We start from the raw sequence: 24,604 nt of genomic DNA, 5'->3' as shown, positions 1-24,604 counted from the left end.
GCAATTTCTAAGAGATTCAACCAACAAGGGAAACAGACATACAGCTTCTTCTTGCTTCTGGCCCCTTTCTCCAGATTGGACATCATTTCTGCAGCCTATAATCATCCCCCACGTGGAGAATTAATATGCAAATTTCCTAATTATATGGCCAAGAATTTTACAGGTCTTGCCTGGAGTGATAAATTATTTCCCAGGTCTCTGCCTTCCTCAGTAGGGGGTCTGGCAACCTCAACTTCAGGATAGTCATAGAAACCATTAGTGTCACTAAATTAACCAGCCCTCGGAATTAGCCAAGAGAAAGTGTATATTGATCTGACTTAGCGATGTGAGAAGAGAAGCGCTTTCTTTTATGATTAACCTTTCAAAGTCCTCTTAAGCTACGCATACTCTCAGCTGATGGAAAGATTACTGAAAAATAATTAAAATGTCCCCAGAACCACAGAGTCTTTGTGCCATTATTTCCTTAAAATAACAAAATTACTTATACATTCAACTGTAAGCGTCCTTTAGAGTTACTCGTGGCAAAGATAACTATAAGAATATAGAAATGTAAAATAATGGCTTCTATGTCTTAGGAAATTCATTTAATAGACAAAAATTATGATTATTATCTTTTTTACATCGCGCTAAGGTTAATAAAATGCTTTTTATATATGATATTTTATTAAAATGTTCACGACTATGAGAGATTACCTTTATACCCAATTTACAGGTATGTATACTAAGACAAAGAGAATGAGGCAGGGCATGTTGGCTCCTGCCTGTAATCCCAGCACTTTGGGAGGCTGAGGTGGGCAGATTGCTTGTGCCCAGGAGTTCGAGACCAGCCTGGGTAACATGGCAAAACCCAGTCTCCACCAAAACTACAAAAAATTAGCAGGCGTGGTGGTGCATGCCTGTAATCCCAGCTACTCAGGAGGATAACCTGAGCCTGGGAGGTGGAGGTTGCAGTGAGCCGAGATGGTACCACTGCACTCCAGCCTGGATGACAGACTGAGACTGCTCTCTCAAAAACAAAAAAAAAGATAACTAAAACAATTTACTCATCTTACACCTTAGAGACACCTTATACACACACGCACATACACACACACGGAACCAGTGTATAGTGTCTTTAATATCTGATAAATTCACAAAGCCTCAGTATCCTCATCCAAAAATGGGAGCATTAAAACCCGTCTCAAATGAAATGAGCTCCTGCCTATCAGCACTTGCCAGGGCCTGTCATAAGGATGCATTCTTTAAGTGACAGCTGAACACTTGAGCAGCATTACTCACGTGGAAAGCAGCCTCATAGAAATGATGCAATTTTTCTTTCCAATGAAGTTATTGATTCCCTTTAAGGAGACTCTCAGTAGGATAAATGACCCTTCATTATTTCCCTGGCATACTCGTGGCACTTCGGGGGTTTCAAACAAATTTGACTTACCACATCTGTGAGACCCAAAGGTCCAGAGACATTGCTTCATAATGGCAGAAAATTATCACATCGATAAAAATTGACCATTGTTCACATACTGAATTCCTCCAAAGAAGAGCATTCTGAAGCATTCTGGAATAGAGAAGGCAGGGCTGATTAGGATCAACTATCTTTAGGCAGAAGGGCCTTGAGTGCATACCAAGCCATCTGTAGCCAGAGAATAAACCACAGTGGAAAGAAGTAACTTATTTTCTGTCTCTAGTCATCAATTCCTGACATCAGTTCTGAAAGCTGGCCTTAAAATCCATACTTAGTTATTTCACTTTTCTTTTAAGATACTTTAGTAGCTCCCCAATTTCCATAACCTAAAATCTGTCCTTACTTACCTGCCGGCAACCTCATATCTTGCCAATCTCCCCCTGCATCCCCACCTATACTCCTGCCCCACCAAATCTCACTGTCAACTCATCACATCCCTCTTGGACTCAAGATATTTTATACATCACCTTTTTGAAACAACTATTTTACTGTCAGCCATCGTGACTACATCTCAACAGACTTTGATATCCCATTTCCATCCCCACTTTACTTTCCACAAGATGATTCTAGTTTTTCCTCATCTTCTAACCGTGTCAAATCAATAACCAAACCAGAAAAAGATATTTTAGTGATCAATTTTTCCATGCCCTGGTTTAGATCATAACCAATTTCCCATCAATTCTGACATCAATGGGGCTTGCTATTCCACTTTACAAGGACAGCAAGTTCTGCATTTGAGAATACCTGCAGTGTTTGAGATCCCTCATTCAAACCATCCTTCTACTTTACATCACTTTGAAAACAGTGTAAGTATGAAGAGAAGCTAAGCATGAACTGAGAATCCTGATCAAGATGAAAAGAATGATCCGACTGATTGGTTTCACCATCATAAGGAGGGATTCCTCTGGCTATGTGTTGCATTCATTTCTTGGCACATCGAGAGGCAACCTAAGACAGTGTTAATAACACGAGCTCAGGGGACAAACTGCCTGGGTGTGAGTTGTGGCTCTGCCACTTATTAAATGTGTGACCTGGGGTACATTATTTCACTTCTTTGTGTCCATTTTCTCCTTCATAAAGTGAAGGTGAGAATAATACCTAACTCATAAAGCTGTTGAGAGGATTGAGCCAATACTCATGAATGCACACACATACACAGAAAAGGACCTGGCACATATAAACACTAAATAAATGTTTGTTAAATCAAATAAATACAACATTGTATGGTTATATTGCTGGTAGCAGAAAATGTCCCACAAGAGCTCTCAAAATCTGAAACTTTGGAGGTTACTTTGTTAGGGTAACAAAGTAGGTATCACCCACTATTTCCAAAAAGCATTCCAATTTCTTCTTTGTACCGGAAATGGAAAGAAGCACCACTAACCTTTGCCAAATATTACTGACAAAGATCAGAAATATTTTTCTCAGGGAGAAAAACTACACAAAGGCTGACAATTCTGAAGCGTCAAAACACTGGCATCAAAATATCCTGCTTTATCCAGTTACACTCCATTTCCCAGAGAGCAAGTTTGAACCAGGAAACATTGGCATCACCATGGACCATCCTTTGATAACTGGGGCTTAAATGCCTCTTTCATCATAAATGATCTCTTATTTATGAGGGAATTACTAACCACTATCAACAGTGAAAAACCACACAGAAAAACCACAAGGCTGTATCATAGAGAATTTTTAAATAGTTACCTATGAGAATAAAAGAAAGGAGGCTAACAAAGTCTGCTACTTCATAAATTTACACTGAGATATGCAAGAGGCAAAGGGCTTCTAGTTCTGGCCAAGACTTGCTGGACATAGGAGGCAGGATAAACTGACCACTTGCCTGGAATGATACAGGGGAAGAGAATGCACAGGCTTCCTTATTTGAAACCCAATGATCTAATACCTATTGTCTATGAGAAGTTGGATAATATATTTGCTTTATCTGAGCCTCAGTTTTATCAACAGTAAAATGGAGATAAGGCCTTACTGAGCTGGATTTGTTGGCATATGACTGCAGGGCCTTTACATGATGCCTGGAACACAGAAGACACCCAATTCTCTACTCCGCCTTCCTATACAACATAAGTAATAAATCATTTCCCAAATCTGTGGTGGGAAATTACATCAGTTATGTGGTGGTTATCATCAAATAGAAATTACATATATTCAATGTCTTTACTATGCTACATGCATCCTCAAGTTTTTCACAACACGTATGAGTAAAGGTTCTTATTGCAAATGGCAGAAACTGATTTTTAAGCACTTGGGAATTTATTGGAAGAGTTTCAGGAATTCAGAAAATGAATCTATGAAAGGCTCTAAGATCAAGGCCTAAAAACCAGGCAGGATCTAGGAATGCTGCAGAGCTTGGGAGCAGGATTGCCTAGCAAGAGTTACACAACAGATACAAGCTGGTACACTGGACAGATCTGCCACCAAGCTGAATCTGAACTCCAAATCTCCCTTCTCTGTAGGCCCCTGATTCAGGGCTTGATGTACAGGACTTAACAGTGTTGCAGAACTTTCTCTTTAGTCCAGCTAAAACTAGATTCTTGTCACATGACCAGGAAAGATTAGGCTCATGGACACATAGAAGGGTGAGGAGCAGAATTTATTGGGCAGAAAGGAAAAAGGAAAAATCTCAGCAAAGTGAGATGGAGTCCTGCTAACAGGCCCTCCACTCACAGATTGAATCCCAGGTCACCATACAGAACTAAAGAAGCCAAACTCTTCCCCTGTGCAAACATCATGAACTTCTCGAGGCTCCACCCAGTTCTCCCAGTGTGTAGATGGGCACTATTCAGACAGAATCAGCTGGGAAAGGGCAGGCTTCATCTAGGACCAACAGTCCGGTTCTTCAGCCTTCAGGCTGTTTTAGGCCAAGGTGGGGTTTGCCAGGGACCCTTGGCTGTCTCCTGTCTCTATCTATAGCACTTGGAGCACATGCCTACATATGACTGTCCCAGGGCACGCTTTGAAGAAGAATGTGGTCTCCTTTGCTTTCAACGAGAGAGAGAGGACAGTAAGAAGCAATCTCAGCAATAACCCTCCTATCAATACAATGGACAATTTCCTAGAGGAATAGGGAGGTACTAATAGGCAGATATGTCTAGATGATAATAGATAATCAAAAGGTGACAAAACATACAAAACATAATGAGAAGAAAAGAAGATGAATGGCCTGCATAGTTCTCCCCCATTTTGAAACAGGCTCCAATGTACCTCCAATGTAATTCATTCAACAAGTACTTATTGGAATTACAATGTACCTCCAATGTAATTCATTCAACAAGTACTTATTGGCCATAATTTTCATTCACTGAGATACAATGGTCAAAGTTTATGGATTATTTCTGCCCTCAAAGAGATAAATAAAAATAGGTAATTTTCATAGGTATTAAATGCAAGTAAGCACATGTCGGGGCATCTAATCCAGTCTTGGAAGAGAGATAGATATGCAAGATGAGCTTGAAGTTGAAACACAAAGTAAAAAATAATAATAATAAATATATCCCTCTGCTTAACATAAATACTTCTGTGTGTACCTCTTACTTCCTATACACAGATAGAATGAGGTCTATCCTTTGATCCTGGTCTAATTTAACCCCAGACAGATATCCACCCCAACTCCAGGTCAACAAGAGTTAAACTAGCTGGCTTCACCTCCATTTTAAAGTGAGGAACTAGGTCCAGCCCTAAGATAAATTCTGAATAAAGCTATCGATTACTCTTTTTCATTTCTTTTTCTTCATTGCAACCTCTCATAGTCCAATTATTCTGCTAGATACTTTAAAATCCCAAACTTTCACTGGCCTTGCAACCACAAGATGCTCCAAATGTCCATCACTGGTACTTTAAAGTAAGAAAACAAAATTGGCCTCTGAGATTTATATTATCAAATCAAGCCTTCATGGAAGTAGTTCTAAACCTGTATTAGTCCATTTGCACATTGTTATAAAGATACTACCTGAGACTGGGTAATTTATAAACAAAAGAGGATTAATTAAATCACAGTTTCATAGGGTTGGAGAAGCCTTAGGAAACTTACAACCATGGTGGAAGGTGAAGGGGAAGCAAGGTATTTTCCTCCAAAGCAGCAGAAGAGAGAGAAAACAAAGGGGAAACTCCCTCATTATCAGAAGAACAGCATGGGGGAACTGCTGCCATGATCCAATCACCTCCCACCAGGTCCCTCCCTCAACATGTGGGGATTACTGTTTGAGGTGAGATGTGGGTGAGGACACACAGCCAAACCATATCAGAACCTAAAAGCGTCCTCCTTAACAGAAATGTGTAAATAAGTAGCTGAATCATTTTCTAAATTCAGGCACACAAATGGAGCTCTCTGCAAGATTTCTTCCCATTCACTCCTCTGAACCTACTCTCTACCTTTCTCTACTCTACCCTATACCATGAAAGGTCAACCTGAATGAACTGTAGGTAACAACAAGCTCCCTTGGCTTTTGGTGAATCAACTGACAGGAGATCAGAGGCCAGCAGGAGATTGTGGTCATGATATTTATTACCCTGGCTTTTCTATCTGCCGCACTTGCTGTCTTTTTACTGAAGGTCACAGGGCTTGCTCACCAGTCCTCTTCAGGTTCTGATAACCCCTCCCTCCACCTGGTTCTTCAGTTTTTTGTTTTTTTTTTTTTTTTTGAGACGGAGTCTTGCTCTGTCGCCCAGGCTGGAGTGCAGTGGCCGGATCTCAGCTCACTGCAAGCTCCGTCTCCCGGGTTTACGCCATTCTCCTGCCTCAGCCTCCCGAGTAGCCAGGACTACAGGTGCCCGCCACCTCGCCCGGCTAGTTTCTTTTTGTATTTTTTAGTAGAGACGGGGTTTCACCATGTTAGCCAGGATGGTCTCGATCTCCTGACCTCATGATCCACCCGTCTCGGCCTTCCTAAGTGCTGGGATTACAGACTTGAGCCACCGTGCCCAGCCGCTTCTTCAGTTTTAAGAGTAGTTACAGACCCTCAGCTGCTAGCCTTCAGTGAGCTGCAATATCATTTGTCAATTTCTCTAAAACAAGGTTAGTCAACTTCATTGATATTGACATTTTGGGATAATTGTTGTGGAAGGCTGTCCTGTGCATTATAGAATGTTTAGCAGCATCATTGGCCTCTACTCACTAGATGCCAGTAGTACCCCACACCATAGTTGTGGCAACCAAAAATGTCTCCAGATAGTTCCAAATGTTTCCTGGAGGACAAAATCACTCCCACTTAAGAACTACTAATCTAAACCTTTCTATGCTTCTATAAATAGTCCCTTCACTAAAATTTTCTTGAATAATATAAGTATACTATTTCTTTCCTACCTAGACCCATGACTGACACAAGGAGTCTGTTGGAAAAATTGGGCAAAATTACAACATTAAAGTTTACTTGATCCACTGCAATGTAAATTCCATAAGAGAAGGACATTGTGTGTCTTACCACTAAATCCCCTCTACCAAGAAGTGTTGGACACAAGTAAATGCTCAATGAATATTTCTTAAGTAAATGAATTTAAACTATATTATCAAAAATAATTTTATTTGTAAAGAGATAGAAAAGTTTCCACAGAAAATAAGAAGGCACAGACAAAAAGGTTAAACAATATAGACATTCTGTAAGTACAATGCAGAGTTGAAGCCTTGGCCAATGGCTTAAAGTACTCTGAACCCCCTGTTAAGGCACCTCCCATTGCAAGACAGTCCCTCAACACAGGTTACCTGTGGGACTATTAGTAAAATCATGCCAATTTCTTGTACTTGGATTTCAAACTCATCTAAAAAACCTAAAATATAAACTCCATGAGAGCTGAGCTACAACCTGTTCAGTATACCATTGTATACCCCCTGCCTTACTCAGCGTCTAATGAATATTTGTCAAGTGAGTGAATCAATGAATGGGCCATCTCATTATGATATGGCTTTCAAGGGCCTTGGCTACAAGGGGAAAGAAAGATGTAGTCTCATGACCATCAAAGCCATCAAAAATATTACTTTTTCATGTGTATTGGCAAATTGAAATTCTAGGACTTAATTGACTTGTATGCCTTAGAGTTACATTAACCATCCCCAAAAAGGCTGGCCACTCCTGACTCAAAGAATAGTCAGTAGACCAGAAAAGGTCCCAATTCCAATTTTAGAATATAGAAACTTAATTGAGGTTCTGAGTGAATGGGTTATTTGAAAGCATACACTAGAAAAAAAATTAGAAATTGATTCCATTAACACATGATTGTAAAAGTGCATGTATTAGTTATCTATTGCTACATGACAAATTACCCCCAAAACTTAGTGGCTAAGACAACACACATTTATTATTTCACAGTTTACATGGATGAAGAACCTGGACACAGGATAGCTGATCCTCCACTTCAGGATCTCTCATAGGCGGCAGTGCCAGCTAAGTTGTGGTAATCTCAAGGTTCAACTGGGGAAAGATCAGCTTCCAAAATTATTCACATGGCAGCTAGCAGAGTTCAATATCTCAAGAGCTGTTAGCCAAACGCCACTCCTTAGTTCCTTGTCATGCAGGTTTCTCCAACATGGCGACTAGCTTCACTAAAGCATGCAAGATGAGAAGGCAATAGAGAGTGTATGCGGGTAGGCTGGGCGCGGTGGCTCACGCCTCCAATCCCAGCACTTTGGGAGGCCAAGGAGGGCGGATCACGAGATCAGGAGATGGAGACCATCCTGGCTAACGTGGTGAAACCCCATTTCTACTAAAAATACAAAAAATCAGCCAGGCGTAGTGGCGGGCGCCTGTAGTCCCAGGTACTCGGGAGGCTGAGGTAGGAGAATGGCGTGAACCCAGGGGGCGGAGCTTGCGGCGAGCCGAGATCGCGCCACTGCACTCCAGCCTGGGCGCCAGAACAAGACAAAGAGAGTGTATGCTGGTAAAATGAAATCTTTTGTAAGCTACTCACGTAAATGATATCACATCACCTTTGCCATAGTCTGTACTTAAAACAAGTCACTATATGCATACCACACTCAAAAGGAGGAAATGATACAAAGGAATGAGTGCCAGAAGTCTACCTACGAGAACACAAATTACCAAAAAAGAAAAGACCCCTTGCAGAGATCCAAGAAAGTGGAGTTTAAGGTCATGGGCTATCTTACTTGGAAAATCAGAAGAAGAACCTCATAAAAGTGCTAGGGGTGTGGAAATCCAATGGCATCTAGAATATTGGAGCAAAGGCATTCAGAATCTCAAAGCATCAGAGAAGAAAGGGAGCCAGAACTCCTTCGAACCAGAACTCCTTCAATACCTGCTAGTTGGCCCATATTTTAACTCTTCATTTCATCCTCACTTCACTATTATAAGATGGATGTTTTTAAACAGATAAGGAAATTGAAGACCAATAAAATTAAGTTTCTGTTCTGAAATTACAGAGCTAGTAAATAGTAGTTTTGATTAACAATATAGACATTAGACAGAAATGAACTAGAGTCTAGACCCCACCACTTATTTGCCATGTGATATTTTGTAAGTTACTTGTTTGTATTGTCCACTGCTGAATCCCAAGTGTCTAGCAGGTGCTTCAGTAAATGTTTCTGTGAATTAATTAATCTGGCTCATTTATATATATAATGGTACCTACTTCAAGAGTTATTGCAAGAATTACATTAGATTATCTAAACACTTCAGCACAATGCCTAGCTCTTGGTAGGAGGTCAAAAAATGATAATTAGTATTATTATACTGCTCATCCTGATTCCAATCTTAAAACCTCAAACACTGCATCTAGTCTAACTACAATGTTGCCTATATGGTACCATAAACCTCCAGCTTCCTAGTGCTCACATCATCTAGTCTGTGCTGGTAAAACCCTTAGGCCAAGTCTTTTCTTTTAATTAATAGACTTTATTCCTTAGAGTAGTTTAGGCTTACAGAAAAAATGAACAGAAAGTAAAGAATGATTTCATATACTCCTCACACCCGCAGACTAACAGTTCCCCCTATTATTGACATCATTGGTTTAGTACACTTGTTGTCATTGATGAATGGAGCTTAATTGATACATTATTATTAACTAATGTCCTTAGTTTACATCAGGGTTTATTCTTTGTGTTGTATAATACTATGAGTTTTGCCTAATGCATAATGCCATGCATCCACCATTAGAGTATCATACAGAATAGTTTTGCTGCCTTAAAAATCTGTGCTCCATGTATGCATCCCTCCCCACTTCCCCTGAAGATAGAAGCTATGGGGATAGTAAAAATGATCAGCAGTTTCCTCGGATTTAGGCCGAGTCTTAATTGCTAGATTATTAAAACAGACATTGTCTGTTCTAGGAAAACTAGTCCCCACCCTTCCTGCATAGACACCACATGAGCGCATATCCTCTCCAGGAAAACTATCCCCACCCCTTCCCATATACACACATTATGGCTCCATATCTCCTGCACAACAAAAACTGGGCTCTAGCTCTGCCTACATAGACAACACATTGTTCCCATATCCTCTACACCAGGAAAACTGGTCTTTCTTCCTTCCTACAGGGACATCATTTGGTACCCACATCCTCTGCTCTAGGACAACTGGGCACCATGTTTTCCTAAATAAATACCATATGATTTCCATGTTTGCATCATTGCTGACATGAGTTCCTTATTTGGTTAAATAGATTTTTTAAAAATCTGAATTCAAGTCCTAGGAAATCCCTTACTCTCTCTGAGATTTGGATGCAACAGCCATGCAGTGTAAGTCTTAGCAAAATGACCCAGTGAAACATAGTGAACAATTAGAGTGTCCTTGTAGGAAGCCAGCCTCTGCCTCACTAGTGTCTTGCCCTGGGCTGTACAAGAGCTTAACCTCCAGAATAACACTGCCATCTTTTTGCTTTATTTGGCCTTATTGTTTCTCCATTTGGGAGCCAAATTATAGCCTCATAAAACAGCAGGAGTGCTGGGGAAATTGCTTAAATACAGTAACTATTAAAACCTCAAACTGCTGTGCTAATTAAATTGCCTTATTGCTACAAATTTTGTAATACGAGGCAAGTAAAAGTGCCAGTCTCCCTCCTTGGCAAAAGGAAACAACCCTTTCTAGAAATTATCACATTTGATTCCAAGGCAGACCTCAGCCCAGGGGAAGAGTGTATGCTCAGATCAGCTGGCTGGATTTCCCTCTTCTCCAGAAAGGTTTCTTCCACTCAGTTAGCTAAAGTTACGTGGTGCTGGTGGATAACAATAGAAAAGCAAACAAGAGCCACCCAATTAGGGTTGACTGGAAACTGGATCCACGAGCTCAGCTGAGAAGTTCAAAAGACTCTGTGCAAGCAACTGGTTAGTAATCACTGAGCACCTGGTGTCTACCATGTACAATGTTAAGTCCCCTGTTCATGGAGAAAGGACACTGGTGTCCAGCCCTTGCATATACCTCCTTGAGAAAGAAAGAACAAATGAAAGAGATAATTAATGTAAATTTATATATCCATTAGATTAATAGCACAGGCTCCGGGGCCAGATTGCCCAATTGAAACCCTGATCTACCACTTCCTAGCTACATGACATTCAGCAAGTTCCTTAACCTCTCCGCCTTGGGGGTCCTCATCTGTAAGGCAAGGCTAACACTAGTAGGTTTTTAAGAAAGTTGGGTGAAGATTAAATGAGCTGATATGTAAGAATTGCTTAGCACAGGGCCTAGCATAATCTATCTGTGCTAAATTTGGGGAGTATCATTACAATTATTGTTACTATCACTGAACAGTGTAAAAAATTCTAAACAAGAGATTGGAGTTTTAGTCTTGGCTCTACCTCTAATCTGAGGCCATTTTCCTTCTGTATCTTTAAACTTATTTATTTGTAAACTACGAGAGTTGAATTATCTCTAAAATTCCTTCAAGCACTAAAATATTATAAACCATCAGCGTTGTACTTGGTATGTGCGGTATATTGAAGCGCCATGTGGCACAGAGCAGATCAAGGGAGGGGACACTGATCCAAGTATTTACAGAGCACCTAATAGGTAATAGGCATGCTCTAGGCACCAAGTAACAGCAGGTACAGCAAAAGAAGGACAGCAAGTTGAGTCCAAGTACATTAAGACATAGCCCCCAGCTGTGCAGACCGGGCACAGGCCTTCCATTCACCTTTCACTGATTCTCAGAGTCCAGAACACATGCAAAGTACATCAGTCAGGGTCACTACAGGAAAACAACAGCGCATCAAATGAAGATAATTAAAGGTGGATTTGCTAAATGAACTTTTTTACAAAGGGGAGGGGAGTGTGTAGGAAAATTTTAAAGGCCCCCCCATTTTAAAATGTACCTGGGATTCTGTTTTTATTAAGGTATGTTGAGGCCAACAGAAAAAGAGGCATTTGCCATTGAAAAGATGGTTTATTATTCACAGTCCCCAAGAGTAGCAGGCATACCACACCACAGGGCAGGGGGCCACATGAGGAAGCAGGGTCAATCAGGAGGCACAGAGAGTTGGAAGAAAACATGGACAAGAGCCTTTATTGTGATTTCCTCAGGGAAAAAAATGGGAAGGGCAGAGTTAGCAGGCTAAGCAGGTTTAGGGTTAGCTGGTTTGAATAACTTCGGTGGGCTCTAAGCTACAGGAGTTGTCCCTAATTGTCTGGTCCCTTGCCCTGGGATCACTTATGGTGGGGGATTGTGACCCTGACTCCAAGACCCCAATAAAAACAGGTTGGTGGGGGTATAGACTCTGTATTGGTTGCTTTACATACTAACACATGCACCTAGGTAAGCTCCTTACTATCTCAAAGAATTAGCTAACTCTGGGAGGGCAGTTCCTTCCCCTCCCTGGGTCCACAAGGCTCCAAGATATCAAAGCATCATAAAGCCAACTAAGTAAAAAATACTATTAATACATGCCCAGAGGTCTTAAGAGACAAGAAGAAAGTAGTTACTATAACTCCAAAACACAGAAGCACATGGAAAGGGCCACCAAAACAGAGAAGCACATGGAGAGTTGTGACCCACTCAAAAAATGTGGTCAGCCCATGGTGACCTGACACAAAGGAAGCGAGCAAGGGAAATAAATGCCCAACTTGTCTCCCCAACACCCTCCAGTATATTTCTAGGGCTCCTCATTGGCAGAACCCAACTAGAAGCCAGAGGGCAAGGGAGACTATTGATGTGGTCCATGCAGGTTCACCTGCCCAGGCAGAGAGCAAGATATGGAAGAGTGGGAAGTGGAACAGAAGTAGCAAACACAAGACATCAGCACACAGGAAGAACTGACATCCATGTCAGTGCTGGAATAACACCAGAAGCTGGAGCTGTTTCTGTTTCAGGGAGAATCTGCAAATAGCCTACTAAAAAAACACATACTGGATTCAGTGTTGCCTAGAGGTGGAGCAGGCAAAGATGAAAGGAGAAATTTATTTCCTCATTCCAACTCTTAGCCTTTTCCTTCATCCTAGCACAAATGTTGGACACCACGGGGAGAGGCAGGTATGATTTTATTCATTTCCTCATGACAGAAACCTTCTGTGAATGCATCTTTCAGGTGCTCTGGAATATGTAAAGGCCTATTGTGTTCCAAGAACTGCTGACCTCACCTCTGTTGCCAGGAAACCTGCTGCAAACTCTAGAGTCTGAGCACTGACATCACTGCTGTCCCAAGATGATCCAGGAGGAAACAAGGGGCTGATGCTGATGCCCATGGTCAGAATAGAGTGAGCAGCACTGATGTGAGCCATGAGAGGCCAGCTCTGCTCCTGCAGCTTACACAAATGCCTACTGGATACACCCATAGCATGTTGCTAAGGCACAGTGAATGGCACCGTTCAATAATCATTAACAGAGCCTACTTTGTGCTCAGCTCTGTGAATGTAAGCCTGAACCACACGTGGCTCCTGCCTGTCAAGGAATTCATAATATATTAAGAGGAAACACAAATGCACCAATAACCATGTGATGTATAAAATTAATCACAGAGTTCCATGCCTAGGCCTCTGCTGGGGGTAGGAGGAAAGGCAGGAAGGAGCTCATCGGTCTATGCCATGAGGTACAAATTTTCTTGAGGGAAGGCAAAAGAATCTTACTCTTTGTATATATAAAGCACAGGTAGACACAAGGTACATAAACAGATATGGTATATAATATATCTGTGGCATTAAAATTTCCTGGGGTGGGAGACAATTAAGAAAGAAAATATCTTTAAAGCTCCTTAAGAGTATAATAATAACAGAAAAGTTAAGGAACACTGAACTTAGTGTGTAGGAGCATGTAGCCTCAAGTCAGACTGAATTCTAGCCCCATCCCTTATAAATTTGTGACTTTAGACTTTCTTAGCTTACGCAGCCTCTCTGTACCTATTTCATCATCTGCAAACTGGAGATAACAATAGTACTATCTTCTAATTAATTAAATGAGATAATGCATATTAAGTTCCTAGATTATCTGACACATTATAAGTGTCCAATAAATGTGTGCCATTGTTATCAACACATTCAACAAATAATCTGCACCTACCAATATAAGAAGATATAAAACCCAGCCCTGGCCCTTAAGAGGCATTATAAGAAGTGATCAAACACAGAGAATAAGAGTTTCAACTTTGCAGCCGACTGGAGTTTGAACTCAGGATTTATTGCATGGCAACAAATTAATTAACTTCAGTTAAATAATTTTAAAGGAGTCTCGGGTGCTCCTTTCGCGCAGTGGGCGGGAATAATACCTATAGTATTTATTGAATGCCTATTGCGGGCCAGGTAGGAGGTGCTAGGAATAGAGCACTGAAAAAAAAAAAAAAAAAAAGTCTCGTTCCTATAGGAGCTTACATTCTAATAGAGATGGACAATAAATACACAAACTAATGAATATGTCATAGAATGTTCGAGAGTGATTGATGTCAATACATAAGATAAAATAGAGTTGGTTTTAGAATAGCTGACAGGGAGTGCTATTAGACAGAGTTGCCAGGAAGCATTCTTTAGGAAGGTGACATTTAAGCACAGACATGAATGAAGTGAAGAAATGACCCTTTCAAAGATCTGGGGAAATACTGCTTCAGGAAAAAGAAAACACCCCGAGACAGGAACATAACCAGCCTGTGTGAGGCTGACGTTGCTGGAGAACCATAAACAAGGGGAATGTGGTGGGAGATGGAGCCAGAAAGCAGGCCAAGGGACTGGATTTTCATCTTAAGTATGACAAGGGTTGGGCAGAGGGGAAGAGTGAGATCTGATGAATGTTTTAGGAGGATTTCTCTGGCTGCTGTGTGAAGAATGGACGTAAGGGGCAAGAAAGAAGGCAATGAACACGGTTAGGAGGCTACTGATGCAGGTAAAGCACTTAGTAAAGCACTTAGTACTGTGCTCGAAACAACAAATACTTTCAATAAATAAGACCTTTAGAAATCTGCTTGAAGGCAAACGGCAATGAGAAATTCCCCTGTGACTCTAATTTCTTGATGCTCATATCAGGGCTAAATCCAGGGCCAAATAAATTCGGTGAGACACTGGTCTTACCGAATGCAGTGTCTCAGGAGCAGCATCTTATCCGATGCAGAAAAGTTCTAAAATCTAACCACTACCAGCTTCCCAAACTCCCTTGTTCAGGCAAGACTTTTCTAAACCTGTGGCAAAGATGCTTATGCCCGAGTAGTCTATGCCAATTTTTAAAAAAAATCATCTATATCAAAATGGTACCAACTTAAAATGACTTTACTAGATCAAGAAAATATTTGGGTGTTCAAAGAGTTGTGCTTCTCACTAAATTTTAAGCATAAATCAATTTCATAGCTCAATTCCTGGAATACATGGCAGGTAATCACATACCTGCAGAAAAATAAATGAATGAATATATAAATAATCCCAAAACAAACTATACAGTGGAGACAGAAAGCCTAAAGCAAGGCTATTAACATTTATCTTATAATTAATAAAAATACAAAGTCTATTCTTCATTTTTTTTCCTGGAATACAGTTCAAAGTGATATCAGTAGGTATAAAACCAACATCTAGTTATACATCTTTAAAATGATTTTTGACCAATTACAGCTTCTTGATTGGGGAGAATTATCCAGAACCAAAGATCAATGTCTAGGTTACAGTAGATGGCCAATAAATATTTGCCAATTTAGTTGAAAAACATATGAATGAAACTGTTTTAAAAGATGCTTGTGTAATCTTCCTCAAGTTCCAGTAAATTAAACTCCATTCTATTCCTTACATATAGAAAAGTCAGTGACTTCTGCTTACCTTAAAACCATTTTAGGAATGTGACGGGCAAATTTTAAAAAAGGTTCCTTTTTCACCCTAGCTATACCTTGTTCATCAGGAGTAAATTCCAAAAAGTTAATCTTGACTATATCAGCAAGTTAAGAGATGCAACAATGCTCAGTAGAAAAACCTCCTGGAGTCATGCCTATTACTCTTAATAATTCAGTCAATTTCAGCCATCTATTCTCATCACAGAGGAAGGAACAAGGATTGATGAGAAAGCACATCTTATCCATAAAGCTACAGACTGGAATGGAAAGGTCTTTTCAGATACATCTGTCTGTAAGAAACATACCCTTTCCCACTTCCTCATCTGAAACTGGATTAATCACCCAGGATTACATAAATGAAGAGTTCCAGAACATCAAGGTATTTCCAATCAACATACCCTACTTCATCCCCCTGGCTCTGCCCTTCACTATCACTCGTCTGAAGGCAAGAACAGAATGCCCTCCCCAGTCTCCATCCGGTGGAAAATGAAAAAAAATCTGACTTTCACCCCATATCATTTTCATCTTTCATCTTAATTATCACTACCAAAAGTACAGAAATCATTATCTTTACGATGATGAACCTCCAATTAGCATTTCCCATATAAATTTCATACTATAAAGGAGGTTGTAATGGATAATGCAAATTGCTAATAGCCTTTTTTTCCTGAGCTGAAAAATTGAGGTGCTTAACAAAATGAAATTAAATCTCAGCCATTTTCAAACAAGTCAAGAACTTTAATTACTTGATAGGAAAAGAAAAGGAGAGACAAGCTAAAATTTTTAAATGGCCATATTTTTAAGTAGTTTCCCTTTCCACCACACTGCTCAAGTTATCCCCCTAGATAGCTAAATGCTTGTCTTGTTGTGCTCAATGGGTTTTAAACTATTGTGAAAATTGTTCAGTGTAATTTTTTTTCATTAGTAGGGCTATTTAGTAAGTTAGAAACTTACTCCAAATAAACATTCTATTTGCTCTATAGCATTTTAATTGGTTCCCATCCAACATGCTTCCACACAAAAACAGATCTTGTAGTGATACTGTCTCCTTTCTAAGTAAAGCATGTTGCTTTGAGCAATAATATAAGATACTATGATTTACTGAAATAGAATCCTAGAATTGTCCAGTCAGAGTAAGCTGGATTAAGTGTTAGCCAACATGACCATGGTTGAACATTCATGTTCTGAAGCCATACAGACAAGTTCAAAGCCTGATTCACTGCTCACTACCTCTGTCAGTTAATCTCCGTGAAGTGTGATGAACCTCTGAGTGCAAGGATTAAATGATATAAAGTATATAAAGCATCTAGAAAAATGGTTGGAAAATAAGTGCTCAATTAACAGTAGGGAGAAAAGTAACCTCAATTCTGACTTTACAACTTGTGGGTAAACTATTCATTCAAAAAATATGCGTTGGGCATCCTATATGTAATAGACAATGTTCTAGATACATGAGACATATCAGAAAAGAAAACAGGCCCAAAAAACTGCCTGAGGAGATAAACTATCAATAATAAACAGGTAAACCATGTAGTAATTACCTCAAAAAAGACCAAAAAAAGAGCCAAGTAAGGGAGATTGGAGGTGGGTGGGTGGAGACGGTTTGCTAACTGCAATTTTAAATGAGTGTGTAAACAGGTTAGATTCTAGATTTTGCAGGTAGAACCAAAAAGATTTACTGAAAGACTGGATGAGGAGTGTGAGAGAAAGAGGAGTCAAGATTGACTCCAAAGTTTTGGCCCAATTAACTGCAGGAATACAGTTGACTGACAAGGATAAAGATGAGAAAGACTGAAAGTAGTGCCACTTGTATGGTGAGAGAGAATATGTGTGTGTGTGTGTTGTGTGTGTGTGTGTGTGTGTGTGTGTGTGTGTGTTATGGTGACCAACAGTTTTATGCAAGTCTTTCCTAGGTTTATCACTGAAAGTCCCGTGGCCTGCAGAACTCCCCAGCCCCAGGCAAACTGGGACAGTTGATCACTCTAGCAAAGAGTGGATCCAATGTTCAATTTGGGACATGCTAGCTTTAAAATGTCTTCTTGGCATCTCAAGCACACATGTCAAGTAAACAGATGAATATATGAATCTGTAGTTTAAGAGTGATAAGAAATAAATTTGAACATTGCCTATCAAGTAAATAAATTTAAATGGTATTTAAAACTATGAGATTAGGTGATATCACAGTAGGATTTTATAGTCAGTAAAAAGTAGTCAGCAATAGAGTTTCATTTGTCTCATGCTGAATGCCAAAACCTAGGAATATAGATTATAGTTCAAGCCCTTTAGGCAGCCACAGTACCATGGCAGACAGCCAGCCAATTAATTACAAAGAGTTTTAAGTGTACACGTTCAGTGATAACCCCTTCAGGACAAGATGGTATCACAGGTCTCTGGAGGATGAATAGGAGCTTTCCAAGAAGATGAGGCAGTAGAAAGAGTATTCAGAGACGAGATGGTAAGGAGAGAGTATTCAGAGAAGTATAGTATGTATGATAATACAGAAAAGTGAAACAGCATGGCAGGTGTATTAGTCCATATTCACGCTGCTGATAAAGGCATACCTGAGACTGGGAAGAAAAGAGGTTTAATTGGACTTATAGTTCTACATGGCTGGGGAGACCTCAGAATCATGGCAGAAGGCGAAAGGCACTTCTTACTTGGTGGCAGCAAGAGAAAATGAGGTAGAAGAAAAAGCTGAAACCCCTGATAAACCCATCAGATCTCCTGAGACTTATTTACCATCATGAGAATAACACCAAAATCCAGCAAGGCAGTCAAATTTTAAAGCTCCAAAATGATCTCCTTTGACTCCAGGTCTCACATCCAGGTCACACTGATGCAAGAGGTAGGTTCCCATGGTCTTGGAAAGCTCTGCCCCTATGACTTTGCAGGGTATGGCCTCCCTCCTGGCTGCTTTCATGAGCTAGTGTTGAGTGTCTGTGCTTTTCCAGGCACACAGTGCAAGCTGTTGGTGGATCTACCATTCTGGGGTCTGGAGGATAGTGGCCCTCTTCTCACAACTCCACTAGGCAGTGTCCCAGTAGGGACTCTGTGTGGGGGCTCTGACCCCATATTTCCCTTCTGCACCACCCTAGCAGAGGTTCTCCATGAGGGCCCTGTCCCTGCAGCAAACTTCCCTGGGCATCCAGGCATTTCCATATGTCTTCTGAAATCTAGGTAGAGGTTTCCAAACCTCAATCCTTGACTTCTGTGCTCCCACAGGCTCAACACCGTGTGGAAGCTACCAAGGCTTGGGGATTCCAACCTCTGAACCCACAGCCTGAGCTGTATGTTGGCCCCTTTTAGCCACAGCTGCAATGGCTGGGACACAGGGCATTAAGTCCCTAGGCTACACACAGCATGGGGACCCTGGGCCTGGCCCATGAAACCACTTTTTCCTCCTGAGCCTCCAAGCCTGGGATGGGAGGGGTTGCCGTGAAGGTCTCTGACATGGCCTGGAGACATCTTCCCCATAGTCTTGGGGCTTAACATTAGGCTCCTTCCTACTTATGCAAATTTCTGCAGCTGGCTTGAATTTCTCCCCAGAAAATGTTTTGTTTTGTTTTCTTTTTCTATTGCATAGTCAGGCTGCAAATTTTCCAAACTTTTATGCTCTGATTCCCTTATTAAACTGAATGCCTTTAGTAGCAATTAAGTCACATCTTGAATGCTTTGCTGCTTAGAAATTTCTTCTGCAAGATACTCTAAACCATCTCTCTCAAGTTCAAAGTTCCACAAATTTCTAGGGCAGGGGCAAAATGCCACCAGTCTCTTTGCTAAAACATAACAAGAGTCACTTTTGCTCAGTTCTCAACAAGTTCCTCATCACCACCTGAGATCACCTTAGCCTGGATTTTATTGTGCTTATAGCTGTCAATATTTTGGGAAAAGCCATTCAACAAGTCTCTAGGAAGTTCCAAACTTTCCCACATTTTCCTGTCTTCTGAACCCTACAAACTGTTTCAACCTCCGCCTCTTACCCAGTTCCAAAGTCACTTCTACATTTTCGGGTATCCTTACAGCAACACCCACTCTACTGGTACCAATTTACTGTATTAGTCCATTTTCCTGCTGCTGAGAAAGACATATCTGAGATGGGGAAGAAAAAGAGGTTTAATTGGACTTACAGTTCCACATGGCTGGGGAGGCCTCATAATCATGGCAGAGGCAAAAGGCACTTCTTACATGGTGGCAGCAAGAGAAAATGAGGAAGAAGCAAAAGCAGAAACCCCTGATAAAACCATTGGATCTCCTGAGACTTATTCACTATCACAAGAATAGCACAGGAAAGACTGACCCCCATGATTCGATCACCTCCCCCTGGGTCCCTCCACAACATGTGGGAATTCTGAGAGATACAATTCAAGTCGAGATTTGTGGGTGGGAACACAGTCAAACCATATCAGCAGGTTTTAGAAAACTCCAAGTAGTGCGATGGTTCAGGCGGATGAAATGAAAGGATGAACATATTAAGAAATGAAGTAAAAATGCCCCATTTATCACTAATGGGCAGGCATTTGAATTTTAGCAAAACCAAAAGTAGTACAGAAGCACAAATTGTGTTGAGCATAAACCATGGCAGTTTCAAAGACTCGCTATAAACAAATGCAGCATCCTGGTTTTGTTCATGTTTAAGCTCCACAATTCATTAGAAATATAAATGTGGGAAGTGGTTTTCCCTATTTTTAATTCCCTCATCCTAAAAGAGAGATGAATAATCATGGCAGTTTCAAAGACTCGCTATAAACAAATGCAGCATCCTGGTTTTGTTCATGTTTAAGCTCCACAATTCATTAGAAATATAAATGTGAGAAGTGGTTTTCCCTATTTTTAATTCCCTCATCCTAAAAGAGAGATGAATAATCATGAAATATCTGGTCAAGTTTTAAATGTTAAATAACCTGATAGATTTACAAGGATAACAATTCTCTTTGTAATTGATGACTTTACCATTTTGAGCAATGGTTAAAATCAACCATGCCCAACAGACAAAGGAGAATCATACTACAAGTGTATTTGTGGCAGAAAGGGCAACCAGGGGCCCACATGAGTTTTGTCAACCACAGTTAATTAACATAAATCTATATACCATTTTAAAACTAGAAAAGAATGTATAAATTTTGATTTAGTGGTTTTTAAACTTTTGAGCAACAGAACCCTTTTGTCCTGAAGAATTCAGCACATAATCTCAATTTGTACATTTAATAAAGGTGTAACTGTTCTGAGTAATTCCTGAGTCAGGGGAAGGTAAAATAGTTCTTTCTGTTCAACCTCATGGCCATCCTTTCTGGCCACTAAGAAACATCCTGGAGCCCTAGAGATCCACAGAACAGTGTTAAGACAACTGTTGTAGATAATCAAATTCAATCCCCTCATAAGTGAGAAGACCAAGGGCCGACAGAAGGATGTTATTTATCCAAAGTCACACAGTTAATCAACTCCCCTTGGGTCTAACTTCTGCTGCACCATATTGTCTCCCCATAGTGCCATTTTCAGCTCTCTTCTACAGTCATTTCCAGTGTCATGTGGTCGTTTTAATGCCAAAAAACATGCATTGAGTACCTGTTACTTCTAATAACCAGTTAGTAATACTTGCACACATATAAATACTTGTGTATATTTAACTTTTTAAATACATATGGACACACTGCCATTTTATCTTCCTCCCTTATAAAACAGAGAAACGGAGATTTTTCAAACCAGAATCTCTGCTCATCATCATAGCTCCATAAAAACATCATAGGATGGAATTGCTGGATATTTACCTAACATTTTATTAAAGCAATTACTGTGCAGATGTAAGAGCAGTGATATAAGATGATGCTGAGGATCATGGGCTCTGAGGCAGATCTCCTTGTTTCTAAACCCAGCTTCATAAGATATTGGACAAGTTACATAAACTTTCAGTGTCTCAGTTTCCTCATGTGTATAATTGAACTGATAATAATGGTGACTCCCTCCTGGGGATTCAATTAGTTAATGCATTTAAGTTTAGGACATTTCCTGTACATATAAGTCCTTTAAAACTATTTTTTTTCTGAAACTCCGATTTATAAGAGTTTATACATTTGTCAGGGTTTTCATTTTTAACTTTTATTTATAGTTCAGGGGTATATGTGCAGGTTTGTTACACAGGTAAATCTGTGTCATGGGGATTTGTTATACAGATTATTTCATCACCCAGGTGTTAAGCTTAGTAGCCATTACTTATTTTTTCTGATTCTCTCCCTCCTCCCACCCTCCACCCTCCAAAAGGCCCCAGTGTGCATTGTTCCCCTCTATATGTTCACGTGCTTTCATCATTCAGCTCCCGCTTATAAGTGAGAACATGCAGTATTTGGTTTCTGTACCTCTGTTAGTTTGCTAAGGTTAATGGCCTCCAGCTCCATCTATGTCCTTGCAAAGGACATTATCTCATTATTTTTTATGGCTGCATATGTTCCATGTGTATATGTACCACATTTTCTTTATCCAGTCTATCACTGATGGGCCTTTAGGATGATTCCATGTCTTTACTATTGTGAGTAGTGCTGCAATAAATACATACATGCATTTGTCTTTAGAATAGAATGATTTATATTCCTTTGGATATACACCCAATAATGGGATTGCTGGGTCAAATGGCATTTCTGTCTTTAGGTATTTGCATCACTGATCATTAGAGAAATGCAAATCAAAACCACAATGAGATGTCATCTAACACCAGCTAGAATGGCTATTATTAAACAGTCAAAAAAATAACAGATGCTGGTGAGGTTGTGGAGAAAAAAGGAGCACTTACACACTGTTGGTGGGAGTATGAATTAGTTCAGCCATTATGGAAGACAGTATGGTGATTCCTCAAAGACCTAAAACTATTATTTATCTTTAAAATCTTCAGCAGAAGCTAACCCATTGAAGAATCAGCTTCATTAAAAGTCGTGATTCTCTCTACCAAGCACATCCCACCGTTGCTTAGACCAATAACAATTTGAAAACAATAAGAAAAACCTCTCTGGCTGATTCTAATTGTCATGTGGAAACAAAGTAAACCCTATTAGATGTCTTACCAACCTTAAATCACTCTTACTTATGACTATGCGCCCAATTCTCTACCATCTACCTCCAAAATAAACATACTCTCATGCTGTTAGAATTCCTAGTTGTACTTAGTGAAAAGTCCCTCTTCTCCAATGTGGAGTTCCTAAGAGTTAACGAAAGGCCAAACATCAAAATTCTCATTCAATGAAAACAGGCTCCTGTTATGACTCCATTTCTCATCTTCCTACTCTTCCTCCAATCCAAGCCTTGACACAGGTTTTCCGGGGTGAGGGGTGGCAGGGGAGTCTAAGAAAGCGTAGGGGAAGAAGAGTCTGTTATGCTGCATTTTAGGAAATCTACTTCCCAAAATAGCAAGATGTGAGAGTGGAAAATTAGCAGGAACACAATAGAACAAGACTGAACTAAATTACACTTCATTCAGTGTTCCACAGAGCCAGAGCCTATTCATTCATAGTCATTAAATGCTATCAATATTCTACAATGGAACCATCAGTTGCTATACGTCTGACATAAACAACAAATACACCAAGTACAAATTAAGAGACATACTCAGTTTTCAGACACTGGCTTGAAACTCCTGCTGACCATCCTGTGGAGAGTTAATGTCACCTGGGAAGCAGTCACCAAACAACATTATGAGTATCATTTTTAGACCAGTTTTTAGATCTGTCTAAAAACCCTCTTCCCAAAATCCAACTCACAAGTCCTTTTTTTCTCTCTCTTTAAACAACTGATTAAAAGTTGCATTCTGTTTGAGCTAATATCAGTTCAAATGCTTTCTTATGTGTAAACATCAATCACCAAAGAATTTGTCCTCCTTGAGGGTTTCAAAATAAATCCAAAGAATCCTAGGGCTTCCAACTAAAGATGGAGGACTGATCATGTAAACCACGTACCTTTACCTCTGGTCTCTTTCAAAACTCTCAAAATGATAGTAAAGGAATCAGAAAATTCCTTTCATAATGATAAAGAAAATAAGAAAGTAATGGCAGTGAAGATTGCATATTGCAATAAATTTCTGGAAGCAGAAAGAGTAAGAGGCAGAAGAAAGAGAAAGAGGACAAAATCACAGCTTACATGCATGCAGAAGGAAAAGTAGTTGTTAAAAGAGCTGATTTTTCACTGAACTCCAGAGAGGCTCAAGGTTTAGAGTCACCACATACAACTAACATTATCAGAGAGTCACAGGTCTAAAAACAGGAAGACTGGCTAAATATCAGCATTTGGAAAAGTCAGTGTCCCCGCTGTACACACACACACAGACACACATGCATCCTTACAAAGATGAGTTTCCATATTGAAAGGGGACACTTAGAGCCTAGCATAGTAAATAAAAAAACATTTACATCATGGCTCACCAGTGTGAAATTTCAGAATCTTAGGTATGAAGAGATGGCCCTGCAAGTCTTCAGAGAGAAATGTGTCACCTCCAGAGGAGTGAGAATCAGGAAAACATCAGATTTCCCAATATAACGTGCCACTAGATGACAAGACATACTGAAGACTCTCAAGGTAAAATACTGGATCAAAAATTGATTTTATGTGCAGTAAAACAATTTAAGTATACAAGTACAGAAAGAATTATATGAACATGTAATAATTAAGGGAATACTGTTTTTACGAGCCCTTCCTGAGGAATCTTTTATGAACCAAGATTTGGGCATTGCAATTATTAGGAAGAAATGGTCATAAGGCCTAAAGGTAAGTACAAATATACATTTACATGTAAAACTAAGATTAAATGATATGACAGTATAAAGAATGTATACTCTTTTTTCTTTTTTGAGACGGAGTCTCACTCTGTCGCCCAGGCTGTAGTGCAGTGATGTAATCTTGGCTCACTGCAAGCTCCGCCTCCTGGGTTCACACCATTCTCCTGCCTCAGCTGGCACTACAGGCGCCCGAATGTATACTCC

The sequence above is a fragment of the Trachypithecus francoisi genome, unplaced genomic scaffold (genome assembly GCF_009764315.1).
Source record: "Trachypithecus francoisi isolate TF-2019V2 unplaced genomic scaffold, Tfra_2.0 Lachesis_group8, whole genome shotgun sequence".
In the NCBI taxonomy this organism is placed as follows: domain Eukaryota; kingdom Metazoa; phylum Chordata; class Mammalia; order Primates; family Cercopithecidae; genus Trachypithecus; species Trachypithecus francoisi.
The sequence above is the reverse complement of the archived record's forward strand: the minus strand, read 5'-3'. Positions refer to the sequence as shown.